Raw genomic sequence first — 12,126 nt, 5'->3', positions numbered from 1 at the left:
CCTCAATCTCTTGTTTTCTTAATGCCTTGTTTAGGGTTGAGTGATTGATGGGGAACTTGCAGATGATCGGGCAAGATTATAACTTATAGTTCTCTTGGGGTGAGGTTTCCTTTAATCAATATTAGTATTTGCTTACATACTAAGAACATCACAAGTAAGCTATGTAATAAATCATGTTTGAACAGACCTTTGTATTATGTAGTTTTTGCAATATCATCAAATTTCATGCATATGTTTTTGTGAAATGTGGGATGTACATTTTCACACATAGTTGTTTTATTCCTCAGAATGAAAATTGAAGACGTATGCAGTTGAGAAAGGACATTTTTATTGAGGTACTTAACAAAGACGAATGCATAAAATTTGCCTACGTTGTGAAAATTAATTTGTGAAAAGAGAGAAATTTTAGACAGTCATTTGTCATTCAGTTTATGTTACTGTTGCTGTATGGTACATGACTTTAACAAAAATTATGTTTTATTTCAGATGAATCATAAAACAAAACTGTCAAGAAATTGTAATTATATAGAAGATATAGAATGGAAATTTGCTTTGAGTTTTGCTTTCATTTTCATAAGAAAATGAGTGGTTGGTTTATAGTGAAACTAGTGCATGGCAGGGATACCCGGGATTGATAAGAAAGATTTGTTCATAGTTGATGCACATTTGCCAGTGCATATCTATGTACACGTACCTGGAGCTATGTGTAATAACACAATCTTAAGGATAGAGAAGGAAATTGTTCATTGATATTATTATTATTTTTTTATTGCATCATCAAGGAGACAATGTCTGTGTACATTGTATTGTCTATAGTGCTCATGCATCTTGTGTATATGTACATGTATTTGGTGAAATTTCATATGCATTTACATTTGCTGTTGGATTTATTGATTTAAAATTACTATCTTATTTGTTCCAATCAGAGAGAAATTTCATAATTTCATTTAATCTCCTCCATTGATAGGCCTACTTGATCAAGTTTGATAGCAAGTAACAATGACATGGGCCAAGAAAAAATTCCATCAGATTTGTGTGTGACATGACTTAAAGAGACATTTGAATGGAAGCTGATATATTGCCCTGCTTAATTTAGATTTGTTTTGTACTTTACTTTCATTCTGTTTCAATTGTCATCTGATTTCTTGGTAATTTGTAGTTAATCTTTGTGTTCATTGACAAAATCATTTGAATATGAAGAGAAATAATTAAAAACACATTTTGAAAGGAAATGGAAAAAATATAGTCATTGTGTTTTTAAGTTGTGAATTTATGTATTATGAGAAGTCTTTTTTATGTAGATTAAAAGTCTAAGTGTCAGTCTATCATTAGAGTAAATTTAAAACAAACCACCCAGAGTAGTATAATCAAAATCAGACATTTAGCAATTAAAAGAAATACATTCATTGTTTGCCTTGTTTGATTAAGCAACAATATGCATAGCATAGGTTACTGTGCAGATATATATGAGCAAATGATAATGTAATAAAGCTCACTCTCTTTCAATTTAAACATTCAAATTTCTGCTTAAAAAATGTAAACCATTCTTACAAACTCATCGGCCTGAATTCACAAAGTTGGTTTCGAAAACCATCGGTTGAACCCATGGTTTATGCAGATTTCCAGTGTAAATTAATACTAAAAAATGTCTGATGCTGATCACGCTTCTTGTCTCACCTGCATAGCAGAGTGAGACTATAGGCACCACTTTTCCGGTGGCAGCTTAACCTAAGGTAAATTTTTTGAAATGACAGCATAACTTAGAAAGTATAAGGACCTAGTTCACGAAACTTGGACATAAGGTTAATCAAGTATTACTGAACATCCTGCCTGAGTTTAAAGATACATGACCAAGGTCATTTAGGGTCAATGAACTTTGACCAAGTTGGGGGTATTTGTTGAATTACCATCATAACTTTGACAGTTTATGGATCTGATTCATATAACTTGGACATAAGAGTAATCAAGTATCACTGAACATCTCATGCGACTTTCAGGTCACATGACCAAAGTCAAAGGTCATTTAAGGTCAATGAACTTTGGCCATTCAGACCGTCAAATAAACAGATTTTTTACACTAATCAGGTCGCCCTAGCCACTAACCCATCTCTGTGGTCTAGTGGTTAAGGCAACGGCATTCCAAGCTGGGGACCCGGGTTCGATTCCCGGCAGAGACATTTTTGGGGGCATCACCAATTTTTCAAAAAGGGCAGGTAGCTCTGGGGAACCTTGATTTAAGCTATGCCTACCATTGTTCTCTTCATTCATTTCTTTCACACACACATATATATATATATATATATATATATACAGTGCGTATCGAAAAAAAGTTTACACTTTGAAAAAGCCCTGGGAATTAAAAAATATACAACATGTGGGAAATATTTTCACATATAATCTTGGGTTTGGGTCTCATCTATCCAATAAAAGTTTTGACAGAATGTTACACTTGAGTGAGCAATGTCCATTTTTGTAAAGCTCGCAGAAATCTGTTTGCGCAGAAATGCTCGTTTTCACGCTGTGTCAAGGGAAAGGGTGAAATCAAACTTACCCTGCGAAACATTTCTCATACATTTCCCTTGCACTTTTAGTCAATTAAAATAAAACGGATACATTCAAGCATTTTGTAACAATTTTACCACCCAAATTGAAATTTCAACACTTGGTAAGTACAACCTTTACCCTTTTTGTGCCAGCTGGATCTGAGGACATAACTGAATCTGAACAAAAGTTTATATCAGACATCTCCAGCATTTTGTCACTAAGTTTTTATCATTTAAAGCGGGTTTACATTTCATTTTTCATTTAATACTTGTTTCTACACACTTTTTCCAAGCTTGACAATGATTAACAAAATGAAAATCAAGCCTAACCCATTTCATGTAAATCACAGCTCAGTGTAAAGCAAATATCGTCACGATGGCCTCGGTGTGTGGGGTGGGGTGCAAATCGCGCAATGCACTCTTCGAAGTGTTTTGGGCAAGGAAACAAGTTTAAAAAGGTAAAAGATATCTTCAAATCAATTTTACTAGCTAAATTCCACGTGATCTTCATGAATAAGATCTACTTTTATTCGCATAACTATTTCAAAGTTCTGCGCAAATCGTTTTTCACTTACTTTCAAAAGTAAGTGGTGCTCACTCAAGCGGAAATATTTTTCGACAGTTATATCGTTTTTAGCTAAAATGGATCTGTACCAATGTTAAATTGTGGAAAAACCTTCAGAATATTACAAATGTATAATTTTACAGGATTTTTTCTAAGTGTAAACTTTTTTTTGATACGCACTGTATATTATATTTCTTTGTCACTTATAATCCATAAAACCTGAAAACAGAAGAGCTGTATCATCTACACTGTAATGAATATTGAGGTAAATTTTCACCAACACGAGGGTAATTATGTGTCCAACCAATTTGGGGCAGTATTTTACCCAATGCGAGAAGCATATTGTCCTGTAAGGTTTAAAAAATAAGCAGCAATTACTTTAGAATGGGCAAAATTTTCATCACACTGGATAAATAAAAATGGCCAAAATAAAAGCCCAATATTGGTTAGACACATAATTACCCTCATGGGGCACTTTTTCCCAATATTTATAGCGTGTATATTTTAAGGTTTTCCGAATATTTAATATATGTGCTAGTTATGATTATGCTAATAAAATGCTCATTAAAAAAATGCTGAGGGTTGCCAAAGTGGCAACCAAATACCCATCTAGAACACAAATCTAAAAAAAAATCTTGTGCTAAACAATTTTTCCAGGTCTTGTACCTGGCATATCTTCTTTGAGACTGTCTACTGGACTATAGAAATGATGTTTCATTCTTCATGCCTGCAATGACACAATATCCAACGTGCTACAGTATAAGTGGCGTAGGGGGCCACATGCCTCATTATTTTTCTAGTGGTAAAAAAATTTGTTGTTAGTTTAACTCTATAATATAAAATATCTATCATGTGAGTGAGAGGGGGGAAAGTGACATCTTTAGGTTGTCTCCCCCCCCCATGAAATAAAAATAGTAGAATCCTGACTCCGCCCATGATATCGTTTCTTGCACATAAATGGTTGTGAGCCTGAAAATGTTACAAATTGAATCAATCGATAGACAAAAATTTAACAAGCCAAAGACTTTATAACATTTGATAAATAATTACAAAGTTATAGTATTGATCGCGTTATTTTGAAATGTCATGTATGTAGTTACATTCATTTAAAGTGAAAATGCATTGAGCAGACTGATTTTGCAATCTCCCCATTAATTCTTTTGTACATATTCTATGTATGGAATTATAGTTCCAATCTTCTGCTCTTATGGATGGAGCACTGATTAAAAGTTAAAGATCATAATTCATATTGCAACTTGTATTAAGTAGAATATATGTAACAAATAAATTATAATGTTCCATAAATGGGGACAAGATATCGCCAACTCGCTCATTTTATATTCATGACAACATGCATAATTCATTAAAATAAAACGAAACTTCCACATTGGATAACTTCCTCATTTTTTGTTCAAAAATTTCTTCAAAATAATATCTGGTCAATCCTCATCCTTCTTCTCCTCCTTTTTTTCTCCTTCTCCTCTTTCTTCTCCTTCCTCCTCATCCTCCTCTTCTTCTTCTTCTCCCCCTTCTACTCCTAATAATGCCACCGGCTGCGAGTCGACCCTATATTCCGAGATTCAGATTCTAAATTGAGTGGCATCAGCTCACTCAATTCCGAGTCAAAGTAACTCGCAATATTCTCGGAACAATGAACACACAAAAAAAATAATAATTGGATGTTAACAATGCTATATAATGTTTATAAATAATTTTAATCATGGCAAGTGTACAGTGTAAAATCTTAATTAGTCAGAGACACTGAAAATGGGGTATTCCCGGTTTGACTTACAGAGGGTTCATCCATGATGAAATCAGAGTTTTTACTTTCATTCATGTGAATGAGACTCTGAAATGTGAATAAACAGATTTCACAGGTTTTATATAGGCTTTATACTTTTAAACAATATGAATTATTTGTATATGTACCAGCCAAGTGCCATTTAGATGCTATTAATGGATGGTCCGGGGTGAAATTATTTATATCTTAATAAATAGAGTAAAATTCACAGAACAAAATGCTGAAAATTTCATAGTCAAAATCTGATAACAAATAACGAAGTTATTGAATTTTAAAGTTTATCAATGTCTTGTGAAAACAGTTATATGCACATCGTCATGAATATTCATTAGATGGGCTGATGATGTCACATCCCCACTTCCCTTTTTCTTATGTTACAATGAAATCATAAAGTAATGTTTCATTTTTTCATACATGTGTAAATGATGTGTCTCCATTATGATGAAGTATAAGTTGCGGCAATAAATAACTAATGCACTTAATCAGTTGTCACTCCAATTGTTTTAGTTCTAGGTAGAAAATTTTTGAATAAACCTAATTTCATACAATAAAATACAAAATAATAAGTGGGGATATGACATCATCAGCCCACCTAATGAATATTCATAAAGACATGCCTAGAACTGTTTAACCGGAATAATGCAAATCTTTAAAATTCAATTACTTCGTTTTTCAGCATTTCGCTTTGTGAATTATACTCTCTATATAAATATCTCCAGCCTGGACCATCCCTTTAATGGCACTATCGAGTGTCTTTTGCCAAAAGCACTTATATCTAAGGACATATTGAAATAATAACAGTTTCACTTTCTATAAAGAAATACTAATAATCGAAACTAATGATCGCATAGTAATGAATATATAAAGCATACATGTATTTGTCTTAAAGTTTGTGTAAAGTTTTGATAAAGGCATGTTAATATGGGGGGATCCAATCTTACAAAGTGCAGCGACCATTGATTTTGTTTTCATCCACTAGTTCTTTCTGAAAATTATATTATACGCTGAGGACACACTGTTAAAAAAACCCTGATTTTACAGAAAAAAAGAAGATTTTGCAGAAAGCAATAACAGAATCATTCTGTAAATTCATAAAACAGGAATTTTTCTGCAATTTAACAGAACAGGTCTGTTTAAAAAGGGGAAAATGGTGTTTTCTTTAAGGAAATTTATAAGGTTCCATACACCAAATACCAATTTCCTGTAAGATTACGCAATCTGGTAAGATTACAGGTGTTCTCGAGACTCTGCTGCAGGAACTTCTTTTATTTTAAGGACAAATTTTCTAACAGTGCATGTACCATTGAGGTAACGTCTTTATTTTTCTTAAGAAAAAAAAAGACCCTTTGAAAAAAAATCTTATAAATTTAGTGATTGCGTATGAGAAAGCAACAAACACTCTGAAATACAAAATATAAATACTCAAATTAGTTTATTTAGACCCAAAAAGACAGAAAAAAAAATTATTTTGGTAATCGAAATACATCCATTGTAACATGTTTTTAACTATTACAGTTTTAGGACATGCGCATTCATAAATGGAATAGTGACTAACACTTTTAGGGGGATTTACAATTGAGAGTACCTAAAATGGTTAGAAATTCGAACTTATATAGTTATTGACATGTTGCTATTCAATATGGAAATATAACACGACAAAACTTTCTGTTGCTGTTCGAACTAATATTTTCTGTCGATGACCGGATTTGAATTGTGAAATAACACTACCAAATAGGGCCGACATCTTATATCCCAAGTTCATGAAATTGAACGGTGATATTAGAATATGATTATAAAACCAACATTCCTGGTTCTTAGAATTGTCGTTGATATTTGTCTTGAAATGTCATCGATAGTGACCAGTAATTAATCTTTAAATCAATAGTCTGCATGGTACAGTTCTAATGAAAATGATTGCAAATAACGGTTATCATGAAATTGTTACACTTGCTGGTACCGTTTTATTTATACACCCACCACCCCTTTCCAATTAAAACACAACTCCAAACATCAAATGCAATTTGATTTACTGCAGAGCACAAAGTGCATTTTGGGACTTTCTTTTTACAGTTGCATTTAAACGCGACTACTCCCATCCCTTCCCCTCCTCCTTCACCATCTTCTTTTCTTTTCATCTTCTCCCTTTTTCTTCTCCTCCTCCTCCTTCTTCTTTGTCTTCTTCCTTCCTTTTCCCTTTTTTTTATTCTCCACCTTCATTTCTCCTTTCATTCTCACATTTTCTTCCTTTTTCTTGAACTTCCAAAATGTCAGTAGCGCTCGGGGAACGCCAGTGTAGCTAAGTTGAACTTTGTGTGAAACCCATTTCTACAATTTCTACTCTTTCAAAATAGGGTGAATGGACAAAAAATGGGACGGTCAACTATATTACAAAGGTAAGACATGGTAGACTATAGAGTCTTATTGCTAACATTGACTGAATTCACAAAGGGCCATCTAACTGTCCAAATATCTTCCAAATTCATAATAATCTTTGTTTAAAAAAAGGAGGCTTTTAACTGTTCAAAAAGACAAATTCAGTCTTCAGTACTGTTCCCCAAAATTAAAGGTCAAGTCCACCTCATAAAAATGTTGATTTGAATCAACAGGGAAAAATCAGACAAGCATAATGCTGAAAATTTCATCAAAATCGGATGTAAAATAAGAAAGTTATGACATTTTAAAGTTTCGCTTATATTTCTCAAAATAGTTATATGCACAATTTAGTCACATGCAAATGAGAGAATCGATGATGTCCCTCACTCACTATTTCTTTTGTTTTTTATTGTTTGGATTATACAATATTTTCAAGTTTTACAGATTTGACAATAAGGACCAACTTAACTGAACCATATAATATTAAACAATGGTAATTCCACATGTTCAGGGAGAAATAAAACTTTGTTTCACAGGACAATGAGGAGAAAATTACAATATATCATATTTCATATAATAAAATACAAAAGAAAAAGTGAGTGAGTGATGTCATCAGTTCCCTCATTAGCATACCGACCAGGATGTGCATATAACTATTATGTGAAATTAAGCAAAAATTTAAAATGTCATAACTTTCTTATTTTACATCCCATTTTGATGAAATTTTCAGTGTTATGCTCGATGGATTTTTCTCTTGTTATTCAAATCGACATTTTGTTGGGGTGGACTTGTCCTTTAAGCATAACTTATTTCTTTAATTTTGTCTTATACATCATAAAACGTTTAAAATTGATTGGTTGATTTTATGAACTGATTTAGCTACGGTAATTATTCCCTACAAGCAGCCTGAAATTTATTATTTACGAGGGCTTTCACCAACTCTTTTTTTTTCAGAGTATCCATAAAATTGGCTATTGTTATCTTAACCTGGCTTGATTAAATATGTTCCTTCTATCCAAATAGTATAGTAGTATTAACTTAATACAGAATTTTCCCTTTAAAAACCATATAAAGTGAAAGCATGGTTAAAGGTTGAGTGCCAATGAATATTAAACCTTCAGCTTGTGGGTGCATCTCTTTACAGAGGCGTCGATCCTGGGGGGGGGGGGGGGGCAGGGGGGGGGGTGATCGCCCCACCAATGAAAATATTGGGGGGGCAAACATCATTTTGCCCCCCCCCCAATAATTCCGGATATGCATAAAAAAAAACAAGATTGTAATGTTCAGCAAGCGAGATTGAGATACACAACTCGTTCTTTATTTAAAATCGTGCTCAAAATGTCCGCTTTTCAGATTGGAATATAAAAATTTTCAGCTCGCGCTTCGCGCTCGCATCATTTCTGTAGCAAAAACCCATACTTTTCATGATTGCTTTTCAGATTGGAATATAAAAATTTTCAGCTCGCGCTTCGCGCTCGCATCATTTCTGTAGCAAAAACCCATACTTTTCATGATTAAATTGGTGAATGTAAATGTCCCGTTTTCAGTTCTAAGCCTCAAAAGAACTGCTTCAATTTGCAATCATCTTTTCTTGGATATATAGCTTGTTCTTTATAAAAAACGTGTGTGTGTGTGTGTGTGTATATAATATATATATATATATATATATATATATATATATATATATGTATATATGTGTGTGTGTGTGTGTGTGTGTGTGTGTGGGTGTTTTGTACGATCGAGTGCCTTTGGAACGTTAATGATTTTGCCCCCCCCCCCCAATCTGAAAAATGGATCGAAGCCCCTGTCTCTTTATATATACGCTTTGATAATATAGATACTTTAAACACATGAGATGAGCAACAAATATAAAATGGGATAAAAGGCTGAGTATCACCCTGTGTACACAGATGTGTTCTTGATGAAAAACAAATCCATTCGCTGAGATTCATGAGTTGCCAACGTCATTGCCATGATTGCTAAATCGGTTCTTTATTCTCTGACATGACTTCTCTTCCGATTGCTTCTCAAATCAATCTCCTTTCGGCGATATAGTCTGCTATATTGTCTTTTGACCGCCAAAATTCTCTGACCCCCCTCTCTCGTTCTCTTTCTTTCTCCCTTTTTTCCATCTCTCTCCCTCAGTCTATCTGTTCTGCTCCTCAATTTGCATGTCCAGTTGACAAATTCCCGTTAACAAGGTTACGAGTAGATTCTGTATTCTCACATTTCGGTTGCATCTCACTTTCTTGGTCGCTGATCGGTTGCAATTTTTTCTTTCTCACTTGTCTGTTTTTCGAAAGAAAAGAAAATACACGGAACAATACTGATTATAAATGAATCTTCCTTCAATTCATATTTAGGATAAAAGGTAGCCATGTTTCTACAACCTCCCCTCATGTACAAATTATTGTACAATATAATGGATTATTATGTACGACAAATATAACATTATCCCGAGTGCAGATTTATTTAACCGAGGGATAATTTTATATTTGGAGTTCATATTGTCCAGTAATATTGTATGATAGAACGTTCACTGTTTATTATACCAAACTGTACAACATTCTTGTGAGCGAGTCAGGAAAAAGTGACGTCACTATAAAAATTAAGATTTAACGCATTGTACGCGTTTAGTAAATGCTGTACGCGCAGGGCTTACTGGCTAAAATGTGCATTGCCATTATTCATTTAACACGGGTGGTTTTACCCTCCAAAAATCTAAAGTTATATAGTACATAATTATGTATAATATAACTTTTTGAAGGGAGGTCATGTGGTACCGGGCCAATTTAGCCCCAATCACAGCTCGTATTTTACTACCACTATTTACTATATATATATATATATAATATATATATATATATATATATATATATATATAAATGTATATATATATTATATATATACATTTATATATATATATATATATATATATATATATATATATATATATATATATATATATATATATAAATCAAATTGTTTCAGTGTAGTATACGAGAGAGTGCATGCACAGCCAGCAATAAAATAGCACTCTCTTTTTGCATAAATTCTTTTCATTAATTGATTTGAAACATTTTTATTCTTAACACTGTTTTAAACTAATTTCATGTAATCGTCATTTTGAGGAGGGATTGAGCTTGAACAAATTTGGATGATCCCCTATTAAAACCAAAACAAATAATAATAAAAAAAAAACATGTTGAACTGCGCTTGGGAGGCGGGAGGAAGGTAGATAGTGGTTTAGCGCAATAATCATTATTTAAATTAAAAAAACCCAGTGAAAATATGTAATTACGGTACATCATACAGATTGGGGAGACTCAAATTTAAAAAATCATCTAGGCTTAATCTCAGTTTCACTAAGTTCAAATATACATTATGGTTTGAGATGAAAATGATAGAGAGTAATTAATGGTATTATGGTAATCTCATGGTATTATTATGATCATTTTTTTTTCTAAAAGTGTTAACTTACTTGTATACAATGATGATAAGTAGAATGACACCGACTATTACCACACAGATTATTCCCCACATCCAGGGAGGAAATTTTGCGTCTGAAAGAAAAGTACAAGATCTATTAGAGACATATAGGACACGACCACGCTTCTCATGAAAAAAAAACCATCTGATATCATTCATCCGACTTCAGTCTTGTCGGATATTTTATCATACAAAGCCTGTTTCATCCGATAGATACCATAGAAACTGATCTTTTTAGCCAATCAGAATGAAGGAAAGTTTCAGATCTGACAACTTGTCACACACAAAATATTGATGAAACGCTTTCCTGATCCTATAAAAAAAAAACATCGAGCCACATAACCAGAAAAAATAGTTTATCTGCATAAAAAATATCATTCGAATTATTGAACACTACGAGAAAAAAAAGGAATAACACTGATAATGACACTTCAATAAAAAAAGATCCACAATTCATTCAAATATTCCATTTTACGATGACTATGATAATCTTTACAAATGTTTTTGCAATAATTTAAATAATGAAGATTGAAGTTTATCTACATTCGAATGCCCATTGGGTTTTTCTAAGGTGCCTAATATCAAGAAATTGTTTACATTTTCTACAGAAATGTATTATCAATACCACCATTTAATATCAAATCTTTTACACAAAATTTTACTTTAATGTGAAATAGAATACTATCATCAAAGATGGATATCTTCCGGGGAGAACTCATCATGTCGTCTTAAATAGGTCTGACATTTCTTGGTTGTCATTGGACGAGAATCACAAGGTAGTGTCCGACTGTTACTACTGTCAGATGATGACAACTTGTCAGTGCTGAAAACTTTTACGAAATAGTCCCCAAGTATTACTTTCCCCTAATTAAAATTAATATCATAATGGCGATCTCGAAAGTACAATAACGGGTAGAAAGTACAATAATAGGGGGATAAATGGGGGTAGGAGCAACCAGCCTCTTTTTTTTACAGAAAAACTAATTTTGTGATAGATCTTGACATGATTTTTAGAAAATGACATCCTATTTCACCACCTTTTGCTTCCCTTGTCTTACTTTACCTCCTCTTTTTCTTGGTCGTGAAAATGTGGGAGGTCCGGGGTCCCAAAGCACCCTCCCCATCTACACGCCAGTAGATTCGATACTTACCTTCGTTTATAAGACACGCCCACTCTGGTTTCTGTGGTAGGGACGGCGGTGGTGACGAACAACGACATGACAAAGTATTGCTGCTGAAACATAACCGTGATTCTAACATTTTGACGACCTTTTCAAATTCATCCAAGGTTTCGATGACGACTTCTTCTTATCAAGAGTGATGCTTGGTCTCATAAAACGGTCTTTCATATTGAT

At 33.2% G+C, this 12,126-nt stretch overlaps 1 long non-coding RNA gene across 1 annotated transcript; it reads right to left on the bottom strand.

The window, feature by feature from the left end:
- Nucleotides 1-9,410: 9,410 nt before the first annotated feature.
- Nucleotides 9,411-12,126, bottom strand: LOC129256159 (uncharacterized). Its single transcript, XR_010293144.1, has 3 exons — nt 11,923-12,126; nt 10,764-10,845; nt 9,411-9,571 (listed from the first exon to the last, which is right to left on the bottom strand). It is a non-coding gene; the product is annotated as an uncharacterized LOC129256159 (long non-coding RNA).

The sequence above is a fragment of the Lytechinus pictus genome, chromosome 3, assembly GCF_037042905.1.
Source record: "Lytechinus pictus isolate F3 Inbred chromosome 3, Lp3.0, whole genome shotgun sequence".
Lineage (NCBI taxonomy): Eukaryota > Metazoa > Echinodermata > Echinoidea > Temnopleuroida > Toxopneustidae > Lytechinus > Lytechinus pictus.
This window is presented reverse-complemented; position numbering and strand designations above follow the sequence as displayed.